We start from the raw sequence: 18108 nt of genomic DNA on the forward strand, positions 1-18108 counted from the left end.
TCCATTCAATATTTCCACCACCATCTCCCACTACCCTGGTGTTGTCCTGAAACACAAAAGTGCTGAACTAACATCTGTGGAGAACATGTTTCGGATCGCCACCCTGCATTTGGCTGCTGGGTTAATTTTGATTTTAGACTGCAAAGGATCACTTGTTGTTTTCCAAATGACGTGCAATCTGTATTTATTGCGTCTTTGGAATATCCAAAGTCACCGCTTTTCCATTTCAGAACATTTAATCATCAGGCATTAAACAAGGGTCTGAAGAAGGGTCTCGACCCGAAGCGTACCTTTCATTCTACATCTCTTGTTTTCCTTTCCCCAACTCAAAGCCGCAGGATGGAGACTTTTTGACACTCCTTTGACATTGTTGCTTATTTAAACAGACCTTCATTCAACCTTCATGAGCGGTTGGCTCAAGAGTTACTTGGGAGAGGAACTTAGTAACTCGGGAGACGAACTTGGAACATCGCAGAAATGACAAGTAAACAGCAAACTTAGTCAATCCCGTGGGAACTCGGTTAAACTCTTCTTGATCATACACTTGGAATCTCGTGCACAACCACAAGCCTTTCACTCGGGGTACCTCGTTGGTCAGCTCGCACAGTGAGACAGGGCTATGAGGAATGTGGAGGAGTCACTGTGGTGGATGTTTATGTTAAAATGTATTTTGTTTGTTCTGTTGCTTTTTATTGGTATGACTGTAAGGAAAATCAAATTCCTCGAATGTTGCAAAATACTCCTGGCTGATAAAGTATGATTTTGATTATGATTCTTTAATAATAAAAACAAGTGGTGTAATGGTGGAGCTGCTGCCTTACAACGCCCGAGACCTAGGTTCCATCCTGACTAGGGTTGCTGTTTGTACGGCGTTTGTATGTTCTCCATGTGACTGGGTGCTTTGGTTTCCACCCACACTCCAAAGACTACAGGTTTGTAGGTTAATTGTCTTCCGTAAATTTATAACATGTCCCTAACGTGTAGAATAATGTTAGTGTACGATGTAATCGCTGGTCGGAGCGGACTCAGTGGGCTGAAGGGCTTGTTTCTGCATTGTTTCGCTAAAGTCTAAAAATATAATTCCAGAATTTAAGATTCCACAAACTGAATATTGTGTTACCGATCCAATCATTTGTGAATATATTTGATTACAGTCTTCTTTGGTTCTATCCAAAGCTTGATCAGTGGGTTAAACCATGAAGTGTTGAACTGTTATGAGACAGGCAATTGATTTATTTATTTTAAATGGACTGATTAAAATATCGATTAACTTTCATATCAGGACTAACAGAGATTAATCACTTTCCAAGAAGTTCGATACTTAGTCACTCTAACTATATTGTTGTACAAGTAAAGATATTGGTAAGTGTCACACCAAATGCATTTACTAATTACTGCTGGATCATATTTCAGTCTGTGAACTAAAGTCTGCATAAAGGAAGTTTACAGCACCGCCCATAGATAAGTTATGATAACCTGGAGACAGTTTTCAAGATAGAACTACAATCCCGAGAACAAACGCAATAAATATTCTTCAAAAAATGTCATCAATGCCTCAAGAAGATTTCAGAGGTTTCCGCATCAATGGTATTTAGCATTTGTCATAAATATGGATTAAACTTTTTTTTCAATGTGATTATAATTTTAAATCTCAGTTTTTGGTTTGATATGTAAACAATTTGTTTTGGTTGAGTGCTTTAGCCAATTTGTGCACCTGATGCAGGACGGGAACAAGGGAAACTGTATTTCACGGGAAGGCAAGTCGCAGATAGGAGTTTTTTTTAATACTTTCACATAATACAGCATTAGAGCTACACGGTGGCGAAGGGGTAGAATTGCTGCCTGGCAGCGCCAGAGACCCGGGTTCGATCCTGACGACGGGTGCTGACTGCGGAAACAGACCCCAAAGGGCCTGTTTCCATGTTGTATCTCTAAACTAAACTAAACTAACAACTAAGCATACAATGGAGCTGTAAAATAACCTACTGTCTCCACCTCTTCCTTTCTTTATCCCGCCCCCCCCCACCACCCCACATCAGTCTGAAGAAGGGTCTCGACCCAAAACGTCGCCTATTCTTTCGCTCCACAGATGCTGCCTCACCCGCTGAGTTTCTCCAGCATTTTGTCTACCTTCGATTTTTCCAGCATCTGCAGTTCTTTCTTAAACCTGTAGCCTTGACTATGCTATTCTCATACTGACAGAAATTCATTTAGAAGCCAATTCAGACAAAGAAAATTAAACAATTGACAAGGGAAGTCAATCGTACCTTCCAAAGGATGTACCTTTAGAAATGAGATGAGGAGGAATTTCTTTAGCCAATGGGTGGTTAATCTGAGGGATTCATTGCCACAGATGGCTGCGGAGGTCAAGTCAATGGGTACTTTAGAAGTGGAGATTGACAGGTTCTTGATTAGTAAGGGTGTCGAAACTTGTGGGGAGAAAGTAGGAGAATGGGATTGAGAGAGAAAGAGAGATCAGACATGAATGAATGGCAGAGTAGACTCGATGGGCCAAATGGCCTAATTCTGCTCCTATGATGTATGAACTTATGAAATGATTCTGTACTCTAGATAAATAAAGTTACCTCACTGCTCACACATATATATATATATATATATATATATATATATATATATATATATATATACACAACAACACCCTGAACTATTTAGCAGGTCTGACCCAGACCAGCTTAGAAATGAATGAATCAATTGTTCATTGAGGAGATGGAGTTAAAGAATCAAGCAGAGTCTTCAATGTAATTCCCAACCTGTAGCATTTGCTTGTTGACCTTGGCAGGGGCAGTGGTAGGGTTCCACACATTTAAGGTTATGGACTCAACCCTTGCTCGAAAAAGTGCAACATCCCTACTGCCTCCAAGGAACCTCTCGCCCGAGAATGTTCAAGGCGATGAAGGAGGATCAAGATTGAGTACGTGCATCAGGACAACCAGGAAGCCCTTTGTAAGCAACAGAAATAGTTTTCCATCTCATAAATCAGACCCTCATCCACCCTGTCAGCCTCCTGGGGTTGAGAGGGAAGGATAGATCAGCCATGGTTGAATGTCGGAGTGGGCTTGATGGGCCCATAGGCCTGATTCTGCTCCTTTGATTTATGAAGATATGAACCTCCTACCCCATCTGCAGAAGAGTATGTGGTTCCTACATTGATCTGATCAGCCATCTCAGAACTCACAGAACTTTGATTCCAAAACTGGAATCAAATAATGTTCAATAGTGAGATAGCATTCGAGAAGATGTCATGGATTACTAGATGAGGGCATTGAGCACAGTCAGAGAATCAACTCAAGGTCACCCTACAAGGAAATACATCTGTCTATGCAACTGATGGGCTACAATGCTGAGAACTATCTTCTGCACTCTATCTTCCCCTTTGCTCCATCTATTGTACTTGAGTTCGACTTGAATGCATTCATGTATGGTGAATATAATCTGCTTTGGATAGCATGCAAAACTAACTGTACCACAGCACACAAGACAATAATAAACCTAAAGCTACCAGATGTTTAATGTAAAAAAAAAGGGTACAGCTGAAACATCTACCTGACAGAATAGTCCAACAACATGCCTGGTATACAAGGAAAGACAAAATGTGTAAGAAGGAAGTGCAGATGCTGGTTTACACCGAAGATAGACACCAAATGCTGGAGTAACTCAGCGGGACAGGCAGCATCTCTGGAGAAAAGGAATTGGTGATGTTTCTGGTCAAGACCCTTCAAAGTAGTGTCGACCTGAAACATCACCTATTCCTTTTCTCCAGAGATGCTACCTGACCAGCGGAGTTACTCCAGTATTTTGTGTCTATCTAAGGAAAGACTAATAAACACATACCGTACATCAAATCTCTATAGACTCCCCCACCCCCCCCTCCTCCCCACCCCCCTCCTCCCCACCCCCCCACCTCCCCCCCCCCTCCCCTCTCCCCCACACTTCTCCCCACACCCCCTCTCCCCTACATCCTCCTCCCCCACATCCCTCCCCCCCACGCCCCACCCTCCCCCACACACCCCTCCCCACAACCCCCTCCCCCCTTCCCCCACACCCCCACCTCCCTCAGTTTCCTATTAAATATTTCGCCCCTCACCTTAAACCTATGTCCTCGGCGTTCTCGATTCCCCTAATCTGGGCAAGAGACTGAGCATCTATCCGATCTCTTCCGCTCATGATTTTATACACCTCTGTAAGATCACCCCTCAGCCTCCAGCGCTGGGTCTCTCACTTGAACTCTGATATCAGAGTGATTATCACAAAATTTGTAAGTTAATTTGTTAAAACAGATAGTCAGGCTATTAGTTCAAAGTCAGAAGAAGGGGCAATAGACAATAGACAATAGACAATAGACAATAGGTGCAGGAGAAGGCCATTCGGCCCTTCGAGCCAGCACCGCCATTCAATGTGATCATGGCTGATCATCCACAATCAGTACCCTGTTCCTGCCTTCTCCCCATATCCCCTGATTCCGCTATTTTTAAGAGCCCTATCTAACTCTCTCTTGAAAGCATCCAGAGAACCCACCTCCACCGCCCTCTGAGGCAGAGAATTCCACAGACTCACCACTCTCTGTGAGAAAAAGTGTCTCCTAGACTCCGTTCTAAATGGTTTACTCCTTATTCTTAAACTGTGGCCCCTGGTTCTGGACTCCCCCAACATCGGGAACATGTTTCCTGCCACTTGCGTGTCCAAACCCTTAACAATCTTATATGTTTCAATGAGATTCCCTCTCATCCTAAATTCCAGAGTGTACAAGCCCAGCTGCTCCATTCTCTCAGCATATGACAGTCCCGCCATCCTGGGAATTAACCTTGTAAACCTACGCTGCACTCCCTCAATACCAAGAATGTCCTTCCTCAAATTAGGGGACCAAAACTGTGCACAATACTCCAGGTCTCACTAGGGCACTGTACAACTGCAGAAGGACCTCTTTGCTCCTATATTCAAATCCTCTTGTTATAAAGGCCAACATGCCATTTACTTTCTTCACTGCCTGCTGTACCCGCTTGCTTAGTTTCATAGACTGATGTACAAGGACCCCCAGATCCCGTTGTACTTCTTCTTTTCCCATCTTGACGCTATTTAGATAGTAATCTGCCTTCCTGTTTTTGCTACCAAAGTGGATAACCTCACATTTATCTGCATTCATCTGCCATGCATCTGACCACTCCCCCAACCTGTCCAAGTCACCCTGCATTCTCATAGCATCCTCCTCACAGTTCACACTGCCACCCAGCCTTGTGTCATCTGCAAATTTGCTAATGTTACTTTGAATCCCTTCATCCAAATCATTGATGTATATTGTAAATAGTTGCGGTCCCAGCACCAAGCCTTGCGGTACCCCACTAGTCACTGTCTACCATTCTGAAAGGGACCCGTTAATCCCTACTCTTTGTTTCCTGTCTGCCAACCACTTCTCTATCCATGTCAGCACTCTACCCCCAATAACATGTGCCCTAATTTTGCCCACTAATCTCCTATGTGGGACCTTATCAAATGCTTTCTGAAAGTCCAGGTACACTACATCCACTGGCTCTCCCTTGTACATTTTCCTAGTTACATCTTCAAAAAATTCCATAAGATTAGTCAAGCATGATTTCCGCTTCGTAAAGCCATGCTGACTCGGACCGATCCTGTTACTGCTATCCAAATGTTCGGCTATCTCATCTTTTATAATTGACTCCAGCATCTTCCCCACCACTGATGTCAGGCTAACTGGTCTATAATTCCCTGTTTTCTCTCTCCCGCGTTTCTTAAAAAGTGGGATAACATTAGCTACCCTCCAATCCACAGGAACTGATCCTGAATCTATAGAACATTGGAAAATTGTACCTGTTCAACACATCTGCCATTTCCTTGTTCCCCATAATAAATTCACCTTTTTCGGTCTTCAAGGGTCCAACTTTGGTCTTAACTAAATGTTTCCTCTTCACATACCTAAAGAAGCTTTTACTATCCTGCTTTATATTCTTGGCGAGCTTACCTTCGTACCTCATCTTTTCTCCCCGTATTGTCTTTTTGGTTATCTTCTGTTGTCCTTTAAACATTACCCAATCCTCTTGCTTCCCACTCATCTTTGCTACGTTGTACTTCTTTGCTTTAATTTTTATACTGTCCCTGACGCCCCTTGTCAGCCATGGTCGTCCCTTTCTCCCCTTGGAATCTTTCTTCCTCCTAGGAATGAACTGATCCTGCACCTTCTGTATTAATCCTAGAACCACCTGCCATTTTTGTTCCACTGTCATCCCTGCTAGTGTATCTTTCCAGTCAACATTGGGCAGCTCCTCCCTCATGGCCCCATAGTCCCCTTTATTCAACTGCAACACTGACACCTCCGATCTACCCTTCTCCCTCTCCAATTGTAGATTAAACCTGACCATGTTATGGTCACTGCCTCCTAATGGCTCTTTAACCTCGAGGTCCTTTATCAAATCCGGTTCATTACATAACACTAAATCCAGAATTGCCTTTTCCCTGGTAGGCTCCAATACAAGTTGTTCTAAGAATCCATCACAAAGGCGCTCTACAAAGTCCCTTTCTTGGGGTCCAGTACCAACCTGATTTTCCCAGTCTACCTGCATGTTGAAATCTCCCATAACAACCACAGCATTACTTTTACTACATGCCAATTTAAACTCCTGATTCAACGTGCCCTATGTCCAGGCTACTGTTTGGGGGCCTGTAGATAAGTCCCATTAGGGTATTTTTACCCTTACAATTCCTTAGTTCTATCCATATTGACTCCACATCTCCTGTTTCGATGTCACCCCTTGCAAGGGACTGAATTTCATTTGTCACCAACAGGGCACCCCCACCCCCTCTGCCCACCTGTCTGTCTTTTCGATGGGAGGTATACCCTTAAATATTCAGTTCCCAGCCCTGGCCCTCTTGCAGCCATGTCTCTGTAATTCCCACAACATTATACTTGCCAGTTTCTAACTGAGCCTCAAGCTCGTCCACTTTATTCCTTATACTTCGCTCATTCATATACAGCACTTTGACCTCCGTATTCACTTCCCCCCTCGCACCTCTCGCAATTGGCCCTGACCTTACTCTGTTGTTCCTTCTCGAGCTTTCATTCCCATTAATTAGAGAATCTTTTGTAATTTTTCCTGTAGCCACTTCCCCTTCAACTCCATCTTTATACTCCCAATTTGTCAATCCCTCCCCCCCGCTATTTAGTTTAAACCCACACGTGTGGCCCTAGCAAACCTGCCTGCCAGAACGTCAGTCCCCCTCCAGTTAAGGTGTAACCTGTCCCTTTTGTACATATCACCCCTATCCCAGAAGAGATCCCAGTGGTCTATAAATCTAAATCCTTGCTCCCTGCTCCAGCATCTCAGCCACACATTCAGATCCCCTATCTCCCTGTTACTGTCCTCACTAGCACGAGGTACTGGAAGCAATCTAGAGATAACCACCCTAGAAGTTCGGCATCTACTTCCCAATTCTCTGAACTCATGTTGGAGAATCTCCTTCCTCTTCTTCCCGATTTCGTTTTTGCCCACGTGCACAACTACTGCCAGCTGTTCACCTTCTCTCGAGAGGATGTTCTGAATTCAGCTCGTGACATCCTGAACCCTGGCACCAGGGAGGCAACAGACCATCCTCGCATCTCATCTGCCGCCACAGAATCTCCTGTCCGCCCCTCGGACAATGGAGTCACCCACCACTAGGGCTCTGCCCGATGTCGGTCTCGCCGGTCGAGTCCCATCTCTAGGATTGGAGCCACCGACGTGTCCGCCACTGGGACTGGAAACATCGCCTCCCCCCGACAGTTCCCAAGAGGGCGTACCTGTTTTCATTAGGCACAGCCACCTGGGTCTTCTGCACTCCACGATTTCCACCCTTTCTCTCCGTCACACACCTTGGTTCTTCCCGTATCCTCGGCGTGACTACCTCACTGTAGGTCCTGTCCAGGAAACTCTCATTTTCCCGGATGGCCCTGAGGTCATCCAGCTGCTTCTCCAGTGCCCCAACACAGTCCTTTAGGAGCTGAAGCTGGACACACTTGCCACAGTTGTAGCAGCCAGAGGCTCCATCTGTGTCCCTGGGCTCCCACATTCTGCAAGCATCACACTGTCTCATCTGCCCCGACATGTGTTCATGACCCAAAATGTCACCCATGCCTTCTCTCTATGCTGCCAGGCCCGCTGAGTTACTCCAGCATTTCGTGTCTACCTCCTATAAATTTAAATACCTTGGCAATTCAAATTGAAATAGATGTGCAAAACTTGGTATTTGGTCACTTTTTAAACAATGCATTCATTCATGGATTATGGATGTCACTGATAATGTTGCAATTTATGGTATAATACATTAAAGCTTTTAGCAACATATATGGGATTTACTGTAAAAGGATGGCAGATTTCCTTTACAGCCCTGTCCCACTGTACGAGTTCATTCCAAGAGCCCTCCCGAGTTTGCCCTGATTCAAACTCGGAGATTTACGGTAATGGCCACTCGTCGGTACTCGGGGCTCTCATGGACATTTTTCAGCATGTTGAAAAATCATCACGAGTCTTCCCGTGCTTACCTGCCGTTAGCGAGTCTTCCCGAGTACCTGCAGTTAGCGTTACGAGCCGCTAAGGGACGTCCCTGAGCTCCGACGTACCCGCCACGTTCATTCTCTGTGCTTACCACGAGTTTCATTTTTATTAAACTCGGGAGAGCTCTTGGAATGAACTCGTACCGTGGGACAGGGTTATTAGAGTCATAGAGTCTTTCAGCGTGGAAACAGACCATTTGGCCCAACTTGCCCACACTGGTCACCATGTTCCACCTGCCTGCGTTTGGCCCTTAATCCACTAAACCTATCCTATCCATGTACCTCCCAAATGTTTCTTAAATGTTTAGATATTACCTGCCTCAATTACCTCCTCTGGCAGCTTGTTCCATACAACTACCACCCTTTTGTGTGATAAAGTTCCCCCACAGGTTCCTATTAAATTTTTCCTCCTCACTTTAGAACTATGTTTTCTGGTTCTCGATTTCCCTTCTTTGGGCAAGAGACTCCGTACCTGATCTATTCCTTTTTGTATACCTCTATAAGATCACCACTCATACACCTGCTCTCCGTGCCGGTTAAATCTCCAACTAAACCTCAGGCCCTCGAGTCCTGGCAACATCCTCGGAAATCCTCTCTGTACCCTTTCCAGCTAGACAACATTTTTCCTATAATATGGTGCACAAAATGGAACACCATACTTGAAAGCGGCTTCACCAATGTCTTATACAACTGTAACATGACCTCCTAACTTCTATACTCATTACATACGGGACATCAGGCCTCCGTAGAGGCAATTGCGGTGGCCTCAATAGGCCTGACTTTGGGGTGAACATGGGGTGGGGACTGGACATTGTGCCTTCCTCCACGGTGCTATCCACTGTGGGGGGATGATCTTTTTGTCTAATTGTAGTCCTGTAGGTCTGTGTCCAAGATGGCTGCCGTGAAGAGAGAGTGGACGCTGGCGCGCTTTGGCTGCCGCTGCTCTCTCTTCACACTGTGTTTTTGATTTTCTGTTTTTGGATTGAATTCTGTTTTTAATTTGTGTCTCTGTGATGTCTTTATTACTTGTTATATTCCGATTATATGTTATTCCGATTACTATGTAAGGTGTCCTTGAGATGTCTGAAAGGCGCCCATTAAATAAAATTTATTATTATTATTATTACTCTGACTGATCTTCTTCTTGTCGAGTCCACACACAAGATTAGAAGTTGTTCAGCAAGAGCTGAACACACTTCTCGGCATCTGCACACAATGGTGGCTGACTTACGCTTCTTGTGCTTCTTGTGTGTGGTGGTGAAAGGATGAATGGAAACTGGGCCACGACGTGAACGGTCTTTCCTTGACCACAGTCTGACTGATGAAGGCCAATGTGCCAAAAGCTTTCTGCAGAACATGATTGATTTTTATGACTATTCAGTAATTTCTTCATTACTTGGACTGCCTTTCTTAATATTCCTAGTTTATTTAGCAACTTAAGTTTAAATTTCACAATTACCATGGAGAAATTTGCATTAATAAGGTCGTAAGATCATAAGGTCATAACGAATAGGAGTAGAATTAGGCCATTCGGCCCATCACACCTACACTGCCATTCAATCATGGCTGATCTATCTCTCCCTCCTAACCCCATTTTCCTGCCTTCTCCCCATCACGTCTGATACCTGTACTAATAGTAAGATTAAACGAGAACTTAACAGTTTGAAGTTTGATCTTTATTTTATGAGGAGTTACGATGAGGGATTACATGAGGAAGATCCCGTACAGCCGCACACGAGTCAATCTTCAAAGCAGCGGTGTGAAATCACAGATAATAATTACTGAAGTATGATAGTAAGATACGTAAAGACTAGAACTACCAGTTGACCTTGATGAGGGTCGGGAGCGGAGGGCACATAATCCCTCATTGTAACTCCTCATAAAATAAAGATCAAACTTCAAACTGGTAAGTTCTCGTTTAATCTTACTATTTTACGTCGGAGTCACGTGAGTGGCTACGTGAATATTTTAAAGCTCTGTGATTTCATGCCGTAGATTCAAATCCAGGCGTCTCACTGCATTGATTGACTCTAAATGAGTAAAAGCAATCAACAATGCATAACCATAACATAGATGAAATCAGTTAATGGTTTATTTATCACAACAATAGTAACCCCTTTATCCTAAGGGGGAACTTAATACTGAATCCAACACGGCATCACCAAACACCCCAGGTTTTGTAATCTCTTTATGGTAATTCTTGTGAAACATCTGTTCACTTGCCCATCCTGCGGCCGCAAGGATATGGTCTATTGGGACGTCCAAATCCTTGGCCGCCGATGTTGATGCTGCCCTGGTGGAATGAGATTTAAATTTGTCAGTATCAATACCTGCATCAACCAACACCTGCTTCAGCCACCTTGAAATAGTCTGCACCGACACTTTCTTATGCGGCTTTTTATGGCTGATAAAGAATGCTGTTTCTGCACCTCTTCAAGTTCTGGTGGATTCAATGTAACACCTTATGTGTGATACTCTACATAGACATGGATCCATAGGATATGCCGAAAAAACCAACTTACATCCTGTAACCCCAGGTCTACTTTGTTTAAGTAAATCATAGACATAAAATGTAATGGCATCTGCTGCTATTTTCATCCTGTCTATTCGTAGTTTCTGCAATGTTTTCACTCTCTGTGCTGAAACCAGTGCCATGAGCATGACTACCTTCATGGTAACTTTGGCCAAGGACAGAGCTGAAATAGGAGTCCATTGACGAAGGAGCATTACCACCTCTCTTACATCCCATATTTCATCTGGTCTAGGAGGTTTGGAATTAAAAATTCCCTTCATGAACCTACAGACCAAAGGGTGTGACCCTACTGGATTTTGTTCTGATTCTCTCCATAGATATGCAGATAGAGCACTCCTTGCAGTATTGATCACACTATAGCTTAACTGCAAATCAAAATAAAGAGTTGAAAGAAACTCTAACACGTCTGAGCTGTCTGCAGTGTGATATGTAATATTCTGCCTTAAGCAAAACACCTCCCATTTCCTTATGAAGGAAATGTACTGCTTCTGGGTATTATCCCGCCAGGCTGCCTCAACATCCACAGTACGATCTGATAGTCATCTTCCAAGATATGGCCTCCTTAGAATCTGCAAATCAACAAATCAATACGGTCATGTAAAGGATGCGAATCACCAGTTACAGGGTGCACAAGCAGGTTTTCCTGTTTAGGAATCATCATAAGGGGCTTTGTGATTATTTTTAACATCTGAGGGTACCATGGTTGTGTAGGCCAGTCTTGTACCACCAATACTCCTGCAGCAGAGTCCTGCTTAATCTTCTGTATACACCGACTAATGAGGCAAAATGGAGGAAATGCATACAAAAACATTCTTCCCCAATGCAGCGAGAAAGCATCCACCGCTACTGCCCCAGGATCTGGTTCCCATGACACATATTTAGGTAATTGGTGGTTAAGTCTGGATACAAACAAGTCAATTTCTGGCATTCCGAACCGTGCTACAATTTTATTAAATTTGTCATGATTCAGCATCCATTCTGTGTTATCATTGAATTTTCGTGACCTTGTACCTGCAACTGTGTTGAATCTACCTGGTAGGTAGGTTGCTGAAAGCCAAATGTTCTGGTAATACACCAGGTCCAGATCATGTTTGCCAATCTATCACAAGATTCTGACTTGATACCACCCATATGATTAACATTCGCTACTGCCGTAGTGTTGTCAATCTGTACCTGAACATGAAGATTTTGCATATTAGAGCAATAAGCTTTAAACCCATATAATGTTCCTAACAGCTCCAGGTAATTAATCCCTTGTTCTTGGAGCAAAGGTACTTCCTTCACATTCCATCTACCTCCACACCTGGAAATAGTATTAGTAGCGCCCCAACCTAGAGCACTTACATCAGTCTGTAGAATAATGGAAGGTGTTTCAACCAGGATTTCTCTGGAGGCATTTGACACATTCGTGATCCACCATTGTATTTCAGTAATAGCTGCAACTGGTAATTGCATGGGCCTGTCAAAATGCCCTGCATGTTTTCTTAATGCCTGTGCTTTTGCTCGCTGTAATTGCTGATAATGCAGTGGTCCAAACTGTACAGCTGGAAACAAAGCAATTAGTTTGCCAAGCAAGCTTGCCACTTGCCTATTGGAGTGTTGGTGCTGTGCAATAAGCTTGATGCAACCTTCAATTAACTGCAGCCTTTTTTCCCTGGGCAGAGTCACTACCATGTGCTCTGAATTGATAGTGAAACCCAAATAATCAATTTCTGTGCTTGGTAACAATTTGGATTTATCTGGATGGTTAATAGTGAGCTTGATTCTTGACACTGATGCTTCTGTTGTAGCCCAAGTGTCTCCCACAATTAGAATATCATCCAAATAGGCCATTACCAAATGACCTTGAGCTCTTAGTAATGCTAAGATTGGTTTTAACAATTTGGTAAACAGTCTAGGAGCTGAGGTTAAGCCATTAGGCAATGCTTTAAATTGCCATTGTTGGCTCATCCAGTTGAACTTTAAGTATCTATGATCATTACCATGCACAGCCACATAATAATATGCATCTTGAAGATCTATGCTGACCATATAGTATTTTCTTGATATTAGCTGTATGGCATTGGCAAATGTCTCCATTTTAAAATGTTTATACTGTACATAAGGGTCAAGACTTGTCAGATCTAGAATAATTCTACATCCACCATCCTTTTTTGCTCTTGGAAAAATACTTGACACAAATTGATGGTGTTGGTGGACTGACTTTTCAATTACCCCTTTTTTACACAATATTTCAAGTTCCGCTTGAATCTCCATTTCTTCTTCTTTTGAGAAAATACGTGTCCTACTCGAAATATGCTGAGTAGGAGGATCAGGATATGGGTAGAATTCAATTCTAAACCTCACAATACTGCACAGTATAAATGCATCAGATGTTATTTTTTGCCATTCTTTTAGGAAGAATTGTAATCTTCCTCCCACTTGTGAGACATTTACTATGTCTTTTACAGGACCCGACCCACCTACCTCTGGGTGTGCCACTGGCAATTGTTGTCCTCTGCTCTTAGTGGGAATACTGTAACCTCCACATGTCCCTGGAGCATTGAATTGAATTGAATTGAATGCCTTTATTGTCATTCAGACCTTACGGTCTGAACAAAATTTCGTGCCTGCAGTCATACATACATCATACAATAATAACAACAATAAACACAAATTAACACCACCACAGTGAGTCCTCCAAGCACCTCACTGTGGTGGAGGCAAAAATCATAGGGCTGCAGTCTCTTCCTTCCTCTTCTCCCTCTGCGCTGAGGCGATTCCCCACCGGGCGATGGTACAAACAGTCCCGCGGCTCACTGAACCCCGTAACGGGCCGGCTCAAACACCGCGGCCCAGGGTGGTCGCAGCTGCCGCCCTCCAGTCCAAAGGACGCAGCCGCTGGCCCGCGGCTCAACCCCGGACCCAGGTCGCTGCCGCCAGAACGCATATATGGGAAAGACCAACTTGTTCCTTCATCGGCCCCAGTCATCACATGCCGGTAGGGAAATTGCCTTCTCATTGATCTGCCAAGCACCGGTGGTTTCATCATCCCCATGGTTTTTGCTTCTTCATTCAGGTCTATTACCCTTTTTGCTAGATTCTCTCCAAAAAGCAGATTAGGCAATTGAATATTGGATGGTTTACAGAGCCCCGCAAACTTAGGATGTATGTTAGGTCTTATAGCACTTTTACGAATACAGTTTATTTCAAAGTGCGCATTACACACGAGTGCTAAGGCATCCTGTTGTGATGCAGACACATGTTCCTCATCCAAGCCTCTTGCAAAAGCCGTAATGCCTGACCCCAGTAATTTCAACACCCGCTGCAATTTCATTTCTTGTGCGCGTACTGCAATGCCCAAATAGCCCCATATTACATTATTCACTGCTGGGACTGCTAGCAGTGCGCAATTCTGCGGGGTTTCATATTTTTTAACACTCATCCATGGTCAGTTCCTGGAGCTGGTGGGAGAGCAAATAATTTATAGTCATTGCTATTTCATCTCCCAATGGTTCCCCTGTTAGTCTGGGAACAGCAAACGTTTGTGCCAGCCCTGGTATTTTAGGCTCTGTTATTGGGCTCTGGTCCTCGTATAATTCATCATCTGAATCTTGTTGCCCTGGAAAATATTCCTCCTCTTGGTGGGGGCGATCTGGCATGCCTGTGTCAGGTGTTTCTATCCTGGCTCTCCCGTAGGCCCACGCATAGTAAACCCTTTTCAGGTGCACCCCGAGCGGGCTCTCCCGTAGGCCCACGCATAGGCAGCCCTCTTTCAGGTGCTGCTAGTGCTGGCTCTCCTGTAGGCAAACGTCTATACTGTCTTCCTTCAGGCATTGATGGAGCTGGCTCTCCCGTAGGCCAACGCATAAATTGCCCTTGTTCAGGCATTGCTGACCCGGACTTTTTCCAGGTATTCCCTGTGCCGGCTCTCCCGTAGGCCAATGCGGGCTATACTCTTCCTGGAGTGGGTCTTGATATATCATTTTCCCCCATCAGGAATTCGAAATTTGCGACCCGAGTGGACATGTCTGTCTGAAGCGGGGTAACCTCCGCGTCTGACTCCTCAGAGTCTACTGGCCGAACAGATTTTTTCTTGGCCTTGCACCCTACAGGTGCTGTAACGGCACTTTGAGTTACCGCTTCTGTAGTCGCTGGCTTTGCTGCCACCGACTCTTTAATCGGGCGCCCGCTACTCACAGACCCGTGGTCCTCTCGAGTTTTACCTGTGGTGCGCCTCCCCTTGCCTTTCCGCACTTTCTCTATAGTTTAAACTTGTCTGGAGCACAGCACAAGTTTCCCGGCAGAAAGCGACCTGAAAGCGAAAGTGAAAGCACTTACCTTCAGGTTTTTACTCACCGCTTGGAGGGGCACTGCTCCTCACAACCGGTCGCTACCCCTATGCGTTTGATGATATGACGCATCTTCTTCACGTAGTCATTCACATGACTCCGAAGTAAAATCAAGAATCTATCTATCTCTGCCTTAAAAATATCCATTGACAGCCTCTACAGCCTTCTGTGGCAATGGGTTCCACAGATTCACCACCTAAAGACACTAAAGACCACTAAAGACATTCTTCCTCCTCCTTTCCTTTCTAAAGATGCGTCCTTTTATTCTGAGTGTGTTCTCTGGTCCTAGACTCTCCACATCCCCACATGAGAGAGGATCTTATTGAAACATATAAGATTATTTCCCCTTTCTGCGGAGTTTAATGTTATAATAAAGCGATTGTCCCTACTTTCTTTTTCTTTCTTTTCTAGGGTCTACTTTCTAACTTTACTTCCTTCTCTAACTTCTTTTCTAAGGGGCTTTCTTTTCCCAACACTCTCTTGCACTTCACGACCCTTGCGCACTTTCTTTACTTTCCTTATTTCTATCTTTTTCTTAAAGCTCAAAAAAATGAAGCGGTACAAAAAATGTATTAAGATATATGTGTTGTGTATTATTGTAATTTACCGTACTTCTAATAAAAATAAAAATAAATATAAAAAAAATAAAATAAAAAAAAAGAAACATATAAGATTATTAAGCTATGTTATGGGTATCCAGAATCAGGAGCCACAGTTTAAGAATAAGGGATAGGCCAGTTAGAATGGAGATGAGGAAAAACCTTTTCACCCAGAGAGTTGTGAATCTGTGGAATTCTCTGCCTCAGAAGGCAGTGGAGGCCAATTCTCTAATGCTTTCATGAGAGAGTTAGATTTAGCTCTGAATTTTTAGCGGAATCAGGGGATATGGCGAGAAGGCAGGAACGGGGTACTAATTGTGGATGATCAGCCTTGATCATATTGAATGGTGGTGCTGGCTCGAAGGATCGAATGGCCTACTCCTGCACCTATTGTCTATTGTTACTTGATCCAGGCCTTTCACAATTTGTGTGAAACTGTGGCAGATCAATTGCAAGTAGTATAGTGTATTTTTAAAACAGTCTTATAATTGTAGTATGTACAGCGTATGAGCACAAATCAATTGTCAAAGGATATGAAATATAGTTCTGAAATACAATGATCCAGAGACATCATATTATAGAAACACAGTAACAACTTCATGTGGGAGAACATCATCAATGCTTCCAGGCCATTGGAGCGCAGGAGGATGACGGGTGATCATATAGAGGTGAATAAAATCACGAGAGGAATAGAGGATATAAAGTGTTGGATGGCCCAGAACTTCCTCCAACTAAACGAGAGTAAGTCTGAGGTCATCCTTCTCGGCCCCTCGGACTCAATCAAAATGATAGCAGGCAGCCTTGGAAGCCTTACCCTACTACTCAAACCTCACGTCAAAAACCTTGCGTGATATTTGACTCAGCACTGAAATTTGACAAACAAGTCAATGCCGTGGTAAAAGCTAGCTTCTTTCAGCTTTGGATGATAGCTAAAATAAAACAATTCCTCCAGTTTGATGACCTGGAAAAGATCATCCACACATTCATCTCCTCCCGCCTAGATTACTGCAACTCCCTTTCCACTGGCATCAGCCAATCTTCCCTGTCCCGCCTGCAACTGGTCCAAAACGCCTCAGCGAGACTCCTGACGGGCACCCGAAAAAGGGAGCACATCACCCCGATCCTGGCCTCTCTCCACTGGCTCCCTGTGCGGTTCCGTATAAACTTCAAGATACTCCTCCATGTCTACAAAGCCCTCAATGGGCTTGCCCCCATCTACATAAAAAGTCTTCTCACCCACCACTCCACCTCCAGGCCCCTCAGATCGGCCGACTTGGGGTTGCTGAATATCCCACGGTCTAGGCATAAGCTCAGGGGTGACCGTGCCTTTGCAGTTGCAGCCCCTAGACTGTGGAACAGCATCCCCCTTCCCATCAGAACTGCCCCCTCCATCGACTCTTTTAAATCACGACTAAAGACTTATCTATACTCCCCAGCCTTTCCTAACGTCCTCTGAGTGAGGGCTATATGTATATATGTATGTAGTCTGTTTTGTTGTGCTATTCCTATAACAAATGTAAAGCACTTTGGCCAACGAGAGTTGTTTTTTTAAATGTGCTATATAAATAAATGTGACTTGACTTGAATAGATCGGGCAGAGTTGCCACTCAGATTCCTATTAAATTTTTCCTTCCTTACTTTAAACCTATGTCCTCTAGTTCTCTAATATTCACCCAACTATGTAAATATTCTTTCCTCCTATGTATTCCAGTTCTGAAGATGTAGTTAGCCCTTTAAGTCGTACCGGGTAATAATCTCAACAATTCTCTTGCAGATCAACCTGTGCAATTCAAACTTGTTTCTTATTATTACAAAATACTACTGTTGAAAATATTATAGGTACGGGCGGCATGGTGGCGTAGTGGGATAGTTGCTACCTTGCAGCTCCAGAGACCCGGGTCCGATCCTGACCACGGGTGCTGTCTGTATGGAGTTTGTACGTCTTCGCCGTGACCTGCGTGGGTTTTCTCCGGGATCTCCGGTTTACTCCCACACTCCAAAGACATTCTGTTTTGTAAGTTAATTGGATTTGGTATAATTATAAATTGACCTTAGTGTGTGTGGGATAGTGTTTGTGTGCGGGGT

The 18108-nt window shown here is 44.0% G+C and overlaps 1 long non-coding RNA gene across 1 annotated transcript; it reads right to left on the minus strand.

The window, feature by feature from the left end:
• Nucleotides 1–510: 510 nt before the first annotated feature.
• Nucleotides 511–17271, minus strand: LOC116971756. Its single transcript, XR_004411614.1, has 4 exons — nucleotides 17260–17271; nucleotides 3686–3696; nucleotides 913–917; nucleotides 511–617 (listed from the first exon to the last, which is right to left on the minus strand). It is a non-coding gene; the product is annotated as an uncharacterized LOC116971756 (long non-coding RNA).
• Between the last annotated feature and the right edge of the window lie 837 nt (nucleotides 17272–18108).

This window comes from Amblyraja radiata, chromosome 4, assembly GCF_010909765.2.
Source record: "Amblyraja radiata isolate CabotCenter1 chromosome 4, sAmbRad1.1.pri, whole genome shotgun sequence".
NCBI lineage: Eukaryota > Metazoa > Chordata > Chondrichthyes > Rajiformes > Rajidae > Amblyraja > Amblyraja radiata.